The following is an 18,370-nucleotide window of genomic DNA, read 5'->3' as shown; positions in this document are numbered from 1 at the left end:
GCTGCAGTTGCCGCGCCGAACACCTGTCACGCTTTCGACGAGCTTGTTTCTTGGCCGCGCCGATTCCGACCATAAACAGCGTCTGAAAACGCGCTCCACCGTTTTTCCTTCCTTTTTCCATTCTTTACAATTCGCCACGTAACACGATCACGCAGCCGCGCTTTCACGCTTTCTCGCGGCGAGGGCCCACCCACGCTAATTATGAGTCGCGGTGTTGCTTCTATGACGTAACGCGAACGAAAGCTCTGCCTTTGCGTAGTCACCGGCTGCTCACGGCTTCCCATCGCCCGATTATTCGATATCGGCGCTTTGATATCGCTCGGCTAGCAGATTACCGCGAACCGCGTTTAATCGTACGTTTCATCGGAAAAATCGCAAAGACGTAATCGTCGAGACGAAGAAGAGCCTGCAGTTGTACAAGTTGCAGCCACGTTTGTGGTTTCCACAACCCACTAGTCACCCAACTACTGGACACGACGGACCAGACCCGCGGACTAAAAAGAAAATACCCACTAGATTAAACCCTTAGTCCTACTAGAATCAACAATATAAAGCTATTATAATCCATGTCATTGTATCACGCCAAATTAAGTTACTGAAAATTCTCAACGAGAATTGATTGTAAATATTCTAATAAATAAAAAAAAAAAAAAAAAAAAAAACGTTTGTGGTTTTCCAACAAGACGCGGCAAGATCGCGTGCGACTATCTTCTTGCAAGATCGACCATCTCTTCTCGCTTACTGAAACGAGGAAAAGATTGAAATACGAAGACCCCAGGACCGTGGAAGGATTAAGATCGCCGCTGTGGCTTCTGAAAAATCGGAACAGCGTTACCCCGTCGTTCGATTTACGTTCGCCTCGGTTGCGTGAAAAACTCTCGACCAGGAAAATATAATAAATACGTAGGATGGTTGCTTGGAAATAAATATTTGTCGTGATCCATCTGTCGGCGACGAGTTGTCGATAAGGCTTCCTGCGACGAATTAGAGCCGAACGTATTTACTGGCGGAAGAGTGGCGTTAACGTTTGACCGAAGGCTAGGAAAAGCAACTGTTGTTCACTTTTAGCGGTGATTCGACATTAACGCACGATAAACAAAATGGCCGACCCCTTTTCAGACCCCCTCGTCCGGTGGCGATCGATGAAAATGGTTGCCTAGCTGCGGCCAGAATTTTGCTGCGCGATATTCCGTCCAATATTTCGACCTGCATTCTCTCCCCTCGTTCCTCTCGCCCCCCTCTTTTTCTATTTTTCCCCAGCTATGATTTAATTACATCGATTCGTAACCGCCGTTGCTCGTCCTTTGTGTTAAACCATCGTCTACTTAAAAGCCAAATTGAATTTCAGCGATCCCTGCTTGCCAATATCTCCGCGCCGATATTTTTCTGGGTGACGTTCCGCTGGAAATTCCAATTTTTCGGATTTCTCCGCTATCGATCGCGCTAATTAATTACGGAGATTCGCCGGCGAACCTTACGCAACGAAAACCGTGCCACAGTTTATTTTCCAAGGCAAAATTACGCCGGCCGTGGAGAACAATCGGAATTTTCCTAAATCTCCAAGCGGCCTCACGGGCTCTGTCGTCGCCGTTGTTCCGCTGAGTTTATTCCTCGAAAGAATCCGCGAACCGCTAACGAACCGGAGGGACGCGCCGGTACACGGAATGATTGCTCGTGATCAGGCGCGGCCGAACAGGATAGCGAAAGTCATTAATCGCGGATTGAAATATATGGCGAATCGCCTCTAAATCGAATGGAAATATTAATCTGTGCGGCGGCGGCCGCGCGTAATTATTCCTGCGGTCGAATTCAACTTCGTAATAATGCTGCAATTTCGGCGCCGACGTGGCACGTTTGAAGTTTCGAGCGGCGGCGGCCCCCGCTGCGCGCACGCGCCCGCGTTACTCGCCCTAACAGCTCGTGCCTGTCCTATGGCCGATCGCCAGCCGCTCGGTCAGCAACGCTACTTCTGCCTTTCCCCTGCGGTGTATTTCGCGTCGCGTGCACGCCAGCTTTCGCCGTGAAAAAGTTATGTCCCTCGGCGTAACCGCTAACCCACAAAATTTATCTCGACGTAATGTCCTCTCCTACGCGCGTCGTATCCGCCAAACCCTAATAATTCAATCGAAACGGCCGATAGGTTAATAAACAAATACGATCGATCTGCCGGTTGCTCACACCTTCGTCGTACTTGCACGTTGCTGGAAGCTCGCAGACAGCAACGACGCTCGGGAATATCACGCGTGACAGGCTAAGATGCGGTTGTTTGAGTTGGTCCGAGTAACTCGACAAATTTGCTTTTCAAACATGTTTCAGCGATCCGCGTTTCCCATTAGGCTTGCTATTATTACGATGAATTACGTGAGTTATATTTATATATTTTTATCGATTGACGTTAACTTTATCGGACCAAATGAACGGCCTGAGAATTTAATTTTGAGCTCTATTAATTTAATTTTATTAATTTACAGTTTGTCGTTATTTCTTCCCTTGCTTTAGCTTTGTGTACATTCTTACGTTATCCGACTGATCAGTTTCTCAATGTTACATCAAGTCAGACGTACGATTTTCAATTAAATTTTGAAACCAGGCCTGGTCAAGGTTAGTGTTAATTGGATTACAATGTGCCGCTTTGGTGTACGTTGTACGTACAACGTACACCAAAGCTCGATACAGTGGAACAAAATAATTGTGAGCAGCACGTAATGGCATGTGTATATCGTTTACATCGACAGTTTAACTGGCATTTTTCACGGGGACGTAGTTTATCATCGTGAAAAAGGGATGAAGTTTGCTCGATGTTAATATTCTCAGTGTCAATTTAGTTATGTTAATTTCGTGGCGCGTGTGTACACTTTCGTTCACAAGTATCCGCTCACTTACGTATTCGCGGCTTTCGCATAATTAATTCGCTTCAGTCTCTTTCGTGAATTTATTACCTTGTCCCACGATCCTCCTGTTAGTTTCCGACAATATCCATATTTTTGTATCCACATGTCCTAATGTATTACTAAAAAATGACGTCGATAATGAATTATCGTAAAGATAAGTGAAGGAAAATGTACATATTTTGTCCTCAGTCTTTCCTTCACTATGCGATCTATTTAATACGTTTATTTCTTCTAATGTTTGGTATCTCTGTACCTTTGAGCAGCTACCAAACACTGCAGACGTTCGCATGAGTTTAGCATACATTTTCGCTTATTCTTCCTCGTGATTACTTTGTAGATGTCATTTCTTAAGAAATATTGCTCCACGTTGCTCAAAAATTACGTCGTAGGACAGTGAAATGGATCGATGAAAGAAACTGAGGTAATTGTACGAAATATATTCTTCCTTGAACTCAATTTCTATTTTGCTCACATCAGTTTCTACGTGTTACGTCTTCTCGCTGACTCAAATAATCCACCGTACGATTGTTCGAATCATTCCCTCATGTTTGATACCTTTTCTTGTTGCACCTGTTTATTGCGATACTTTCTTCTGTCACACCTAAGGTATACAATATTTTCTCGTCCTTTTTCTTTGTTATACTCGAAGAGCAATGGTGCCTCATAATAGACAATTTGAATCATTCCACACAAAGTACTTCTCATTGACTCAAACGAGCCTACCGTAGAATCATTCGACCGATTCCCATTGCTGATAATATTTTCTTCTTCTTTCTCTTTGTTATATTCAAAGAGCAACGGTGTCTCATAATACACAATTTGAATCATTCCACGCAAAGTACTTCTCGTTGACTCAAACGAGCCTACGGTATCATTCAATCAATTCCTACTGCCGATAATATTTTCTCGTTCTTTCTCTTTGTTATATTCAAAGAGCAACGGTGTCTCATAATAGACAATTTGAATCATTCCACGCAAAGTACTTCTCATTGACTCAAACGAGCCTACGATATCATTCAATCGATTCCCACTGCTGATAATATTTCCTTCTTCTTTCTCTTTGGTATATTCAAAGAGCAACGGTGTCTCATAATAGACAATTTGAATCATTCCACACAAAGTACTTCTCATTGACTCAAACGAGCCTACGGTATCATTCAATCAATTCCCACTGCCGATAATATTTTCTCGTTCTTTCCCTTTGGTATATTCAAAGAGCAAGGGTGTCTCATAATAGACAATTTGAATCATTCCACACAAAGTACTTCTCATTGACTCAAACGAGCCTACGGTATCATTCAATCGATTCCCACTGCTGATAATATTTTCTCCTTCTTTCTCTTTGGTATATTCAAAGAGCAACAGTGTCTCATAATAGACAATTTGAATCATTCCACGCAAAGTACTTCTCGTTGACTTAAACGAGCCTACGTATCATTCAATCGATTCCCACTGATGTTTGTTATTTCTCCTAGCGCTTTCCTTTGTCGGACCTGGCTGTCCTGATGCTTTTCTCTATTGGGCCTAAAGCGTACGATATTTCCCCGTGCCTAGTCTTTGCTACGTTAAAAAGCAATGGTATTCCATAATACAGGAATGAGGCTCGAATAACCGTAGCATAAAGTTACGCGGATCATTCCCTCGCGTTTGATATTTTTTCTTGTCAGAGCAATTTGTCGCGAAACATCGTGCCGTTGGACTCGAAACGAACGACGTTTGCTCGTTCTTTCTCTTCGTTACACGGAACAACGACGTGGTCTCATAACACGCAAGCAAGATTATTCCACGCAAAGTGTTCCTCGCTCAAATAACTTACCTTACCGTATCGTTCTAGTTTTGAGTTTTGAGGTCCTGCAGCAGACGCAAAAAAAAACTCGCAGGCGCAAAGCTTTAATTGCCGGTATATCTTTGGAAAGCTTCACGGTGGAGATTCCGGCCTGGCTGGTTATATATATAGTGGCCCGGCAGAGAGAACGGGGCGAGCGCTGTTCAAACTAAAGATACCGAGTTGCTATTTGAGTAAATTTCCGGGTCAACTTCATCTTGGATTGTTTTCCATCGCGATGGATATTTCAGCCGCGTATAATTTCGAACGTGTGCCACCCCGTCCCCTCGTCTTTCCTCCCTTTCGTCGGTTGGCGTAGAATCGCGACTGATTGCGGTCTTCGCGATCCTTGCTCGCGATTCTGCACTCGGAAACAGACCAGATCCTGCCAGGTCGCGGTTGTTTGTTTGTTTACGATTCAAGAAGCATAATGAACCCCGGCCGTCTTCCATCGCCTATCTCCGGCTCTTCTTTAACAGCCCTACGTTTCCCTATCTCTCTTCCTTATCTCTCTTTATTTTTCGAAAGTACCGAGTAGGTGAGCGAGCAGGAACAGTAGCGGAGAGAGCGCGTGTCCCTGTGTGCCTCTGTGTATCTATGTGTCCATGTATGTGCGCGTGTGTACGAGCGAGCGTAAGACAGACAGAGAGAGAGCGAATAGAAAGCGCGAGGGTGAGCGAGAGAAAGGAGGAGCAGAGGGAGCAGAGGAGAACTCCACTTCATCGACCGTTGAGTTCCAAGAGGGGTGGCGACGAGAGAGCAGGCCTTGTGTAAGTGTGTCTCTTTACGTGTACGCTTTAACGTGCGCGCACGTGTGGGTGGCAGAGAGCGAGGGTGAGGGTAGCTGGGAGGGTGGAGCGGCCACCGTAGGACGCCATCTTCCTTGAAAATCGATCCTTCGACCTGACATCAGCGGCTCCTTCGCGGCGTTTCCATCGTATTCGCGTTTTCCCTTCGCGACCTTCCTCCTCGCCGATCCTCGGCGACCTGCTTTCCACCTCCTCCTCCACCATCACCACCACCACCACCACCACCACCACCATCTCGCCTCCCCGAGCTCTTCCATTTAAATTTCATAAACGAATAACGAGGAAATTACGAGAGGCGGCGGCTCCGCTATCTCTCTCCCTTGATCTTTGCCAGCGAACGTTGCGCGAAGCTTCGACGAGGGATTCTCGCAGCCGAGGAAGGCAACCAGAGCGTAGAATAGAACGGACGAGCAAAGAAACGTGGCACGTGGGGGTTGGAAGGAGCACGTTGGTCACCGGCAGAGTGGCCAGAGAAAACCGATGAAATATAGGAAATATACCGGGTGGCAAGAGAAAGATACGGGGGCGGACGCGGTAGCTGGGTCGTGGAAGCGCGGAGGGTGAAGAGACGAAGGCGGTATCAGCGTGATGGTATCGTGCAAGTAGCGTCGGTAGCAGAGCGGCGCTGGTAGCGTCCGCCAGGCTTGGGCGCCAGTTTCTATCTGACAGGGTATTTTTGTGGCAGCCTGACTACCACCGTTTCCCGACCCCCCTTCGGCGTCTCTATCTCTCATTCCCTCTCGTTTCCTCTCTCTCTCTCTCTCTCTTCTCGCATCCCTTTCGTATCTTCTCCAGTGGCTGCCGCCCGGCCTCCCCTCGTTCCTTATTATCCTGCCGGTTTTCGCGTGACGTCAGCGGCCGACGTCGACCAATCGCAGCGCCGACTGAATTATGGAGCGAGACGGAGAACGAGAACGAGCAGGGTGCGACGCAGACGGCCGAGGGTTGGACGTGGGTGGCAAAGGGGAGTCTGATGCAGGCCGGATTACGCCAGCCTGGACTCTGGACAACGAGCAACCGTCGATGACGACGACAACGACGACGATGACGCCGACGACGACGTACAAGATCCTCCGTTATTTTCTTCGCCGCAGCGCGCTGTCTTCCACCCCGTCGCGCCCCCACAATACACGCGCGCATATGTAGAAAAATAGATCGTCGATCGATCGCGTGCTCTCGCGCCAGAGGAAGAAGAAGGCGGAGGAATCTATTTTGGTATTAAAATGGGCACGGGGAAAGACACGCGTGGTGTCGGCACGCGGGATGTGCCACAATCACCTTTCACCGGCACTGCTTTCACCGTAGCCACGAGGGAGAAAGAGAGCAGCGCGCTGAGAGCGGAACAGAGAGAGAAAAAGAGCGAGAGAGATACAGCTGGTAGTTACGTGTGTACGGAATCGGTCGAAAGTCGGTCCGCGAAAGGCAGCGCGCGTGCAGACCGCGAGAAACGAACGTGATCACCTTTTTTCCTTCGTTCTTTTTTTTTCTCCCCTTGCTGCACACCCTCCGTACCGATCCTTTGCCTCGCGTGGGAGAACTAGGCGTTTCTTGCCTCTTTAATACTCGGCCGTGTGCGTACACGACACGAAAAACGTTCTCTCTCTTTCGTTCTTCCGCAATGGGAAATATCCTGTTCCGGTGCAGGACGAGCCGCTCGTTCGTCTGGCGCATCACCGCGCGTCTGATTAAGTTTCGCGACTTTCCCTTCGTTTTTCGCCTGTCTGTATAGCCCGCGCTGATCTTCGATTCGGAAATTCGCATCCGACGTAATCCGTCTCGCGTGTACGTCGCCACAGCCGAGCGTTTCTCTCGATCGGTCCGGTAAATCGATTTTCCCCGTTTCGTACTGGCATTGCCGCGTTGCTCGTCTCGTGCGATCTGCTTTACGCGCGCTATAAATACCAGCTGCGTAACGCGATGAAATTTCCGTGGAAATTTCCCTATCGATTTTGCCGCGCGTAAAATCCTCCGGTTTACGCGAATATTTGAAAGCGAGTAGCGGCGTTCTGCGACTCGTTCCTCCGACCGAATTACAGTGGAACACTGGCGCGGTCGCGTTGATTATCCTCGGCTCGGGGCGAAATTAAACCGCGCGAAAACCAGTACGAACTGCTTCGACGATAAATTTCCCTCTCGTCGAATAACTAATTAAAGTGCCTTTAATCATGTAATTTAAGTACGGCGCAACGCGCGCCGCGACCACGCGTCGTCACAGCTACGTCTCTTCTTCTTGCTGGGAGCGCTGCGACCCACGGTTTTCCAGTTTTCGACCGACCGGTCGTTCCCGACAGAGACGGGCAAAAAACCAGAGGCGAAGCGACGGAGACGGCGATATAGATAGAAATTGAAGCGGCAGTGCAGGGGAGTGGGAAGACAGAAGGCGCGAGAGAGCCGAGCAGAACGGAGCTAGCGTGCTTGCAAGCGTAACCCGGTCAGAGCGAGGCGGAGCGTTGTCTAAAGCAGGACGAACAACTCCCAGTACCATCACCGTATCTGTCCGTGTATACATGTTTTGCTATAGCGTTCTGCCGGTATTGGTGAAACTTGGCTGCGCCACCGTACACGCTTTATCGCGATCGCGATCTCGCACATACGCGCAGCTCGCTCGTGGTCGTGAGCTTTTTCGTCTCGGTGTGCCTACAAAAACTTGCCTGTACACGTAGGCACGCGTACACGTGTAAGCGTGTACACGAAGGGAGCAGCGCGTCTATAGTTAGATGGGATTTCGCAGCGAGGCTGTGCGCGTCAGGCACACGCGAATGCCTCTGCACGTACACGCGAGAAATACGGGGTTAACGTACACGGCCGTGTATCCCACACGAACGCACCGCAGCGTAGTCGAGCGTGTGCTTGAAAGCGCCGTTGCTAGTGTGCGCGAGCGTGCGTGTGAGTCGGTTTGAATTCGACAGGGGATGGGTGGAATTCGCGTAAAACGCGAGCGCACCGACATACATCCACACACACACACACACATGTAAACTATAGGATATGGTACACGAACGAACACGGTTGGAAGGTTCTACGTACACGTAGAGGGTTGGGAAGGGAACCGAAGGGTGGGCGAAGTAGAACCGAGCCGAAGTGGAACGAGGGGAAACGGAAGGAGGTGGAGGAGGAACGAGGGGAAGTAGAACCGGGGATGGCGGGGGTGGGTCGGATGAGAGGCAACGCGACCCCCGTAGTGGGGGCTGCGGCGCGCTACTGGGTGGTGGTTGACGACGAACGAACGAACACCGATGACTTATTAGCAGAGTGCAAGTTGGCCGCGTGTTTGTGAACTTTCGAATAAATGTACGTACGCGCTGCAGCCACCGCTGCCTCTCTGCGCACCAACGATAGAGAAAGAAGAAGGGGATGATGGTTGGCGTTGGTGGCGCTGCTATTCTCCCTCGTTTTTTTCCACCCTGTCCTTTCCCCTCTTTCGCCGTCTCCCTCCCACGTGGCCGTCAGGGGACCACCAGGAGAAAACTCCGACGATCACGCGCTTCGCTGCGTTTTTTTCCTTTCCTTTCTGCCTTCCTCTTTTCCTCCCCCTTTTCTAACCCCCTGCTTCTTCCCTTCCTTTTTTTTTCCTCTTTTCTTCCTTCTATCCGCCGGTATCGCCGCTGGTGTCCCTGTGTTCGTTTACAGACGAAATTCTATGTATATTTTATACGCACGTACACCCGATCAACCCCTTTCGTGTATGGCGTGTACGTTTGTTCGGCCAGATGTGAGAATTGTTATTAATACCAGGCTCGCTTTTCGTACAATGCGCCACGCTTCCCTGTGCCTCGCACACGTATCCTCCTCGCGACTCTGCTCGTCCGGGGCCATTGATCAAGTTTGTCTCGCCGAATGTACACCGAGTTATTCGCCGTCTTTTTTCCCATCCCTTTCCACCCTTCTCTGTCCGCTCCCCCGCGTCCTCCGCTTTTTCCTTCCTTTTTTCCTACAGCTACGTGCTCATCCCCGATCGGATCGGCCGCGAGATTAGCGGCAAGCCGAGAGAACCGTTTCGTTTTGTGCCGCTGCAACGATGAACGGGGTGAGAAGCGGCTATGATTTCTCGCGGTTTTCATGGGCCCCCGTATCCGCGTCCTCCCTTTTCCCCTGCTTTTATCTCGATACGCCACGGACCAACCGCGGCCGCGATTCCGTCCAATCGTACGAGATGAATGCTATTTTCGCACACGCAACGTGTCTTCCTGCTTCGTCACGCTCGGCGAAGCGACCACCACCAACGACGCCGATGTTCGTACGCGTTGATCAGCGCTCGATAACGATCTGTCGCGCGGTGAGAAACAGTCGGCGATTTGTTTTCCTTTTTCAAAAAGCAGCGCGTTATTTCCGCGGCCGGATCTCATCCATGGGGTAGGTTCTGTCGTGCGCGCAAACTTCGATCTCCTCTGGTATTTAGCAAAGCTGGCGAATGTTCTTGATTATGCGAGGAACGCCGTCGGCAACCATTTGAAAAATGTTTTTAGGAGGAGTATTTTTGAAAATCACGCTGCGCGAAATTTTTCCTTCCAGAGAATGGTAGATTACTTGTACGCAGGCTGGCTGCGAAGTTTGTTCGATGTTATCAATGCCTGGGAAATTTCCTTTATTTTCTGAAGAACAAAGGGGACCGCTCTTGAAAGGGTAGATTGGTCCGAAATGATTCTACGAGACGATCGATCTTCGTAGATGCGATCAAACGTTCGATCGTAGTTCGTTTCTAATATTTGCTTCTTTTTTTTTTTATTCTTTTACCGCAAAATAATATATCGTTCGTCTGAAGACAGAGGTAAAGTCCTGCACTTTATTCTAATCGGTGGCTAAGAAAACTTGCAGAGAATTCGATTTTGGACGAGGAAAGTCGTGGAAAGGACCGTTTCCGAAAATAATGGCACGCAGGCGAGCGACAAAACGTTGCGCAAATAAGATTCCTCTATTGCACGAAGATCGCTCTCGATTTAGAAAGTAGATCGCGCCAGACGATCGATAAATCGTCGCTCGACTTGTCCGTAGGCGTCGATTAAACGTAAAATTCCACTTGGTATCGCGAAACTTTCTTTCTGCAAGAGAAAGAACGCTATCAGCCGCGATTTGGAAGAAAGCGCCAGCTCTGGAAAAGTCTATGGTCGAAAGGGTAGATGGGTCTAAAGCAAAGACGCTTAAAGGGGAGGCTCCGGTTTCCAGGCGGCGAGAGAATTTGGTCAACGATTGTTCCGGCGGCGCGTCTCTCGGCTGATCTGCAAGGACAGGGACACCGTGGGGTGGGTGAGTCGGGGATTCCCCGGCCTACGATTAGGAAACTTTGCCGGCACTCCGTGGACTTTGGCAAGTGGCGCGCGCGGTGGGTTGGGGCGTGGCGCCACGTGGAAACCGTAAACAGCGTGTCCGGACGCGTGCATGGAAGCAAATGGTGGTGAGTGGCCGATGAAAACGATTGGGAAACTGGCTGGTTTTTCGTCGTTCTGGCAAACGATCGGTCGCAGGAGGAACGGCGTCGCCCAGTCAGCTACGACCTTCGACATTTCGTAGATTCGCTCGAGCACCCTTCGTCGATCGATACGCCGCTTCTATTTCGACTTTCGCGTATTTTCAGCACGGCGATTTTATTGAAAGTCGCGCCACGGGTCTGATCGGTCGCTCTTTCCTCTCGCCGGTGCCGCTGCGATGTAACGATTTATGGTGGGCCGTCGATACCTCATTGGTTATACCTTGAATGGACCGTTGATTAATGGAGGCTCTCCAGGTTCCCTGGGAATTAACAATGCGACTCGTATCTCGTCGTGGGAGGCTAAAATTAATTCCACGTATTATTAGCCCTTTCACCCTTTTGTTGTCCTACTCTTCTCACCTTACGTAACCCGACATTGCTGTCGAAGGAAATGCTGGCCTTCCAAGGTGACGCTATTAATACCTCGCCCTCACTGCCATTCCATGTTTATCGTGTTTAATCATTGCCCAAGGCAGAAAAGAAATATCGATTGCACGGAGAAGAAATATTTTCGGAAAATTCGTCCTTTCGAAGAATTTCCTGTGACTCGTCGCACCGGGCAATTAAATAGCTGAAATTTCCTATAAAATTTCCTAGTAAATAACGCGAGACGCTAACGAATGAACATCGGATTTAAGTTAATCGGGAATTTTCTTTTTGACGTAATCCAGTTTCGTTGCTTCGCTAAAACGTCGTTCGATTTGTCTCTTCACCGGTATTTCTGTTGACTGTACGATGATTTCCTGATCTACGGAAGTAAAAATCAGAACTCCTTTGCCTATCAATAGCAGGTTGATAAACTATCATCTGGGAATTATTTTAGATCGAACTAGATAATATGAGGCCACGAAATTGGCATCGTTTTTTACGGCTCGTAAACAAGCGACGAAGGTAAAAATAGACGGAATGTAGACTAAGCAGGGAACTGTTATCGTCGAAACTAATTGGAAAGTATCGATAAACAGGCGTTAAAAATAGCGAACCATCGAAATACGCGGATAAGAAAGAGAACGTTTCCGACGTATCGCGTGGAACTCGACGAGTTCGGTTCGAAGTTTATCAAACGCACGAACGCCAGAGCATTTGAAATACTCGCGCGAATGTAAGGAAAACGGGCGCTAGCGTACGTACGCGAAGAGAATGGCACGAGGAGGCTGGTATACTGCGATGCATTTTAAATGAGACTAAAAGCGATTCGTCCGCTCGCGCGCACCTTTCGTATATATCGATTACCGAAATGCGCGATTCGAGAAGCGCGCCAACAAGATGCGTTTCTTTCGCCAGTGTATTATGTTTTTCCTTGCGCGTAAAATCCGCCGTTCCAAGGTATTCGTCAGCGTGGAAACGTGCTTCTACTTTGGCGTATTTTTATAGGAAACTTATTACCGGGCTGCGGATTTTTGCGCAATTTGATGTTTTCATTAACGCGAGTGGAAAGCAGCGAGACCGCGTAAAGATTTATTTTACTAGCCCAGTTTGAATATTTCTTATATTTCCACACGTTGCGCGCGCTTTTTCTGCATTGCCGCGCCTTCAGATTTTATGTAAATGAGCAGAAATATGCAGTCCGTTTGTTACAGGCGAATTCGACGGTAACCGACTTTCCGACAAACATCTCCTCGCCTTTTTAAATCGGCGATTCGCTTTCGCAATTCTAGACATCTTCCCGTACGATGTAATCGAAATTAGATTGAATTAGGACGCCTAATATTACAATATGATATAATATAAAATAATTGCACAATCGTTAGGAATGTGTAAATCATTTTCTTGCCACTTTGTTCTTAAAGCTTTGAAGGATTTAATAAGACACGATATAATCGAAATTAGACAGAATTAGGACGCCTAATATTACAATATGATATAATATAAAATAATTGCACAATCCTTATCAACCTTAAAATTGTTTAAATTATCTGTTTACCATTTTGTTCTTAAGGCTTTGAAGAATTTGATAGCACACGATATAGTCAAAATTAGACAGAATTAGGACGCCTAATATTACAATATGATACAATATAAAATATTTGCATGATCCTTATCAACTATAGGATTGTTTAAATTATCTTCTTGCCATTTTGTTTTCAAGACTTTGAAGGATTTAATAAGACACGATATAATCGAAATTAGACAGAATTAGGACGCCTAATATTGCAATATGATACAATATAAAATAATTGCACGATCCTTATCAACCGTAGGATTGCTTAAATTATCTGCCTGCCACTTTGTTCTTAAAGCTTTGAAGAATTTGATAGCACACGATATAATTGAAATTAGACAGAATTAGGACGCCCAATATTACAATATGATATAATATAAAGTAATTGTACGATCCTTATCAACTATAGGATTGTTTAAATTATCTTCTTGCCACTTTGTTCTTAAGACTTTGAAGAATTTGATAGCACACGATATAATCGAAATTAGACAGAATTAGGACGTCTAATATTACAATATGATACAATATAAAGTAATTGCACGATCCTTATCAACTATAGGATTGTTTAAATTATCTTCTTGTCACTTTGTTCTTAAGACTTTGAAGGATTTAATAAGACACGATATAATCGAAATTAGACAGAATTAGGACGCCTAATATTGCAATGTGATACAATATAAAATAATTGCACGATCCTTATCAACCGTAGGATTGCTTAAATTATCTGCCTGCCACTTTGTTCTTAAAGCTTTGAAGAATTTGATAGCACACGATATAATTGAAATTAGACAGAATTAGGACGCCTAATATTACAATATGATACAATATAAAATAATTGCACGATCTTTATCAAATATACAATTGTTTAAATTATCTGCCAGTCACTTTGTTTTTAAAGCTTTAAACAATTTGATAGCACATGATATAATCGAAATTTGACAGAATTAGGACGCCTAATATAACAATACGACACAATATAAAATATAAAAATGTAGACTCGTTTAAACGTATCTGCTTGCCACAGAGAAATCGCTTTCGACGTATCTTCTCGTTGCTCGTCATTAGTCTACGAATTTGTATTTGCGTTCACGGGAAATTGGGAATACCTATAACACACAAACATACCTGCTATACAAAGTACGCTTATGCACATTCATGTCTCTACGAATGAGTTAATTAAAAAAACCAAATTTGACCAAACTATCGCCCTATCACAGGTATTTCAACGTCCGCTACATCTTAGACGCTCTACGAAGGATAAAATTGTACGAAATATATGACGTATAAGTATAAAAAGAGTCGATACATTAGCATACGAAGTACAAAGCATGCAGCGTGCAGTACTCGTTAAAACGTTCGTAACAAAACGACGATCGTCTGTCCAGATTTGGTTATCTGAATTCCTAAAAATATGAATTTACGAGCGCTACTTAACACAGCTTAACACAGATATATCGTTCTCGTTGCACGGTTCAGTTTTTCCTACGACATCTCGGTTAATCGTGACAGCCTCATAGACACGCACAGTTCTCTCGCGTTCCCTTCAAACGCCACTTATAACGTGGTCTTTGCGAATGAACCTTTGCGTTGAATCGGCCAGACATTTATAAGGTCGTTTCTCCATTTACCGTTTTACTGCGTGCATTGTTTTTGGCATGGAGACGCCGAGCATTCGCAATTCACCACCCCTATAATTCTGACCGCCGGTCATTCGGCTAACCCGTTTCCCATTCCGATGTCCGGCCGATGTCCATGCACCCCATTCTCCGCTCACCCTACACTCTCACCACCGTAAGCACTTTCTACCCCGACCGATCGCCAGTGAACCACGTGTTCATACACTGATTTCGGTGCAAGGGGCATGCGGTAATTTAGATTTCCTCTTTCCGTACTGCGAAACCGCGCGAGAACTCGACATTCGCGTGTTTCAGGTTTGATGGAAAATCGATGGGAAATCTCGGTGAAAAGTTTTCACGTACGACAAATTTCTGTTTGCCATCCTCTTGAAATAAAAACAAAATAGCAATGAAATAATCGCAACGCAAGGGTAATTATAGCGATAATATTTTATATCTTGCGATACGAGCTGCCTGCAAGACGCATCGATCAATTTGATAGGTAGAGAAGCGCAAATACCGTTTCTTCGATCTACCTAATTATTTTGTGCTGTTTGTGTCATGTTTCCGTGATGGAGGTAACTCGTTCGTCTCTTCGGAATCCGACGTTAATCGCGACGAGATGAAGAAATCAACGAACAGGTTCGATAGAACAAAGTTGCCCTGAAAACTACCACGCGGTGCATCGTCAGCGAGCAAACGGACGACGAAGAGAAGAAAACGAAAGAGACTGACAGCGATTCGAAGATAACGGGGAATTTTGGACAGCAGGAAGACGCGCGTCCGATCATTTTTTCGAATTCACGCGATCGTTCACGGGCGGAATGCATTTAATTAAAACGCACTAGAAACTAATACCGGCACTCTGGGTAAAGTTTGTTTCGAATTTAATTAGGTTTATGTAGGGGGGTGGTATAGATACAATCAGCCGTAACGTTTCGTCGTCGGATCCCCGGCGCATCCGGCGCGACTATTGATCACGTCTAACTCATAAAAGTGAATTCCGCGAGATTGTGCATAATTTGAAAACGCGGTCTTGTTATTTTCACGTGCAACAATATTCCGCGCTGGTGTGCGCCGGTCGAGAGATCCGCGCGCTCTTGCCGCTCGATCGATACCTAAATTTATTATGCCCCACTTGCCGCCGTGCAGCCGTGCTATGTTACCGCCATTACCTGTTTTGACTTTGTGCCATTCAAAATTTCACCGTAATGAAACATTTGATTTGCCCTAAAATTCGACGCCATTCGGTTGTTCGTTAATTCTTTGCGAAATAATAATACGTCTGCCTGGTCTCTTCAATTTCTCGCTTCTTTCTCTCGCTTTTATTTCATCGTTGTTTCATCGAACGTGATAGCAGATATCTGGAAATTCTATGGCGAGAAATTTGATATTGCGAACGTGTTTGTCGCGCGTATATTTCACGCGTCTCTGTTTACCAGCGGCTCGATTATCACTCACCCGCTAAGTAAAATCAAGCAACGAGATTTAAGGACGTCGCAGGATATTTGCTCGTTGCTGGAGGACAGTGTACAATTTTCTCGTTGAGAATGCGAACTTGGTATTGTCATCTGTCGGTATTCCAAGCTATCATCCCTTCGCTTTCACCATTAATTAAGACGTAACGTTCGCTTCTGTCACGACACGTTCTCGCAACCTGAAACGATACAACCAGTTTTTAAAGACCAGTCGATTCATAGTTGGAAACGATCGTACGGCTAAAGAGAAGAATCGCGGTAGAAGAGCAAACGATGTGGAACGCGTCCTCGGAAGAGATGAGGATCTCGCGTAGAGTCTTAGAATTTAAGCGGAGGAAAAAAGGGAAACGCGCAACAGTTAGCTTCTCGACGAACATTTAAGAATTCTTGGGCCGCATCAAGGCCGGTGATACGCGCGGAGTGGTCTTCTCGCGGCTGAAGAACAATGCAATTAGCAAAGCGGCTAAGCAGCGAGACATGCGAAGATTCCACGGCAGGTCATTTCGCCGCGACCAATCTGAACCAGTGTATGTCCGTCTTTTTATTAATTCCAAACTAAAAAATTCTACTTGTCACTGGGAGCAAAGCGATGGCGAAGAAAGATGAGGATGACTCGCGTATCAGAATTTCCATCGCCGTTCGAGCAGCGAGTGAGAAACGCCCGACGCGATCGATTGAAACGAACCCGATCAGATTTGATCAAATCAAACTAGACTTCTTTTATTAATTGCAAAATAAATTCTACCGTGCAATGGAAGCTAGTACGGCCAATGGAAATTAAGCAGAGGGAAATCAGCGGTCTTGGACCATTCTCTTTGCCATTTCCGTTCGAGCAGCGCTGTCTAAGATAGGCAAATTTTCTTTATTAATAAATTGTGTTTATTAATCGAAAAACAAACTCTACCACGCGCGTGCACATGCGTAGTTGTACGTAACAAGATGGACAGGAATAGAGTAAAGGTAGAGCTTCGAGGATTCGAGTTTCCATTCTGGTACTCGAGGAGAAGATCTTCGTGGCGAAGATCGGCCAAGAAACAGCAGAACGAAGATGAACGTAGATGGTGAACATAAACGCGGGGGTGTGCGTGGGACGCCGAAGGGTAGCGTTGGTCGGCGGCGGACGTCACTGTGAGAGACAGAAGAGAAGAGCGTGGCGCCCAGAGGCTATAAAAATCGTATTTTGGCGGCAGCCCCACGTTTGTAGGTTGTATTTTCCCTTTCTATGACCCAATGCAGCTTTATCGGGTCAGTTGCATTTGCATTGCGATGCGCACGGCGTTCCCGTTTCACAACTCTCTCACGTATTTTCCCTCCTTCTCTCTCTGTCTCTCTCGCTCTCTCTGTCTCTCCGCCGTCCTTGCTTCTCGCTCGTCTCCCCTTTTCGTTTGTCGTCCTTTTTATTTCCACGTCAGCTTCCTCTTTTCCATGCCACGTTCCCGGCCGTGCAGCCACTCTCCGATGCACCGTTTTCCCGGAAAATCGCCTGGCATTCTCTTTTAATTCGAAGAAGCACTACCCATCGGTGACATTATTTTTGCCTGGAATTTGCAAGCACACGCCAGATAGGTTGCCCAATTATTTCGAAAAATATGCTGATATTGGCCTTTCCATTATTTACCACGTTGGCCGATTTTTCCGCTAAACCTCGTTGATATGTTCTGTCGGGATAAATGAAAGAGCAATGTCGTATACACGTGGGCCATCGGAAAATTGATCAAAACATTATTAGGACGGAAATAGCGAGGAAAAAGCGACACAAATAATTACAGGTTTCTGGTTACTATATGCGATACAAAATACAAACAGGTTGACAATGAGAGTAATTGGTAACTGGCTTAGAAATAAGGTACTGTACAAAATTAACTACACTTTCCCAAACTTTTATTATCGTTTATATCATCTTTACGCGATGAATGAGCTTGTGAGCTCGTTCGACTTTTAATTCACATTTTTCCAATCTCTCAACGAAACTAACATCTTCTTGCTGTTCATAGAACTCGAAGACACCCGATATAAATACCTTGCGTACATCTTTTGCAAAGTGCTGTCCAGTTGACGTAAGGCCAATCGCTAGAAATGTAGGAAATTGGAGCGTCGAACGAACGAACGGTAATTGTAATCGCGGCGGACGTTTTTGTTCGATACTGGCATTCTCACGGCTTACCAAAGCCCATCCATTACTACTATTGCTCGTTATCTGATAGGCACGATCGAACGGTCGATTAGATTTCTGCATTAAACGCAGAAGCTCGCGCCAGCCTATTCCGCGTTTTATCGCGCGTGTACTGGAAAAAGATCATTATATTTACCGTTACGTAAACAATTTAAAGCCGGCAGAAGAA

At 46.3% G+C, this 18,370-nt stretch overlaps 1 protein-coding gene and 2 long non-coding RNA genes across 5 annotated transcripts in view; 1 reads left to right on the top strand and 2 right to left on the bottom strand.

The window, feature by feature from the left end:
• Positions 1-18,370, top strand: part of LOC126926236 (uncharacterized) — a 420,584-nt gene that overhangs the window by 44,743 nt on the left and 357,471 nt on the right. The gene's annotated exons all lie outside the window — the stretch shown is intronic.
• Positions 10,537-11,800, bottom strand: LOC126926257 (uncharacterized). Its single transcript, XR_007714450.1, has 3 exons — positions 11,706-11,800; positions 11,353-11,573; positions 10,537-11,292 (listed from the first exon to the last, which is right to left on the bottom strand). It is a non-coding gene; the product is annotated as an uncharacterized LOC126926257 (long non-coding RNA).
• On the bottom strand, positions 12,746-18,219 carry LOC126926249 (uncharacterized). 3 transcript variants are annotated; one of them, XR_007714437.1, is made up of 5 exons: positions 18,049-18,219; positions 16,012-16,207; positions 15,726-15,923; positions 13,339-14,040; positions 12,746-12,888 (listed from the first exon to the last, which is right to left on the bottom strand). It is a non-coding gene; the product is annotated as an uncharacterized LOC126926249 (long non-coding RNA). The 3 variants fall into 3 exon arrangements; XR_007714438.1 differs by lacking the exon at positions 15,726-15,923 and having other exon boundaries at positions 18,049-18,218; XR_007714439.1 differs by lacking the exons at positions 15,726-15,923; positions 16,012-16,207; positions 18,049-18,219 and adding an exon at positions 15,087-15,245.

Source organism: Bombus affinis, chromosome 17 (assembly GCF_024516045.1).
Source record: "Bombus affinis isolate iyBomAffi1 chromosome 17, iyBomAffi1.2, whole genome shotgun sequence".
Classification (NCBI taxonomy): Eukaryota; Metazoa; Arthropoda; class Insecta; order Hymenoptera; family Apidae; genus Bombus; species Bombus affinis.
This window is presented reverse-complemented; position numbering and strand designations above follow the sequence as displayed.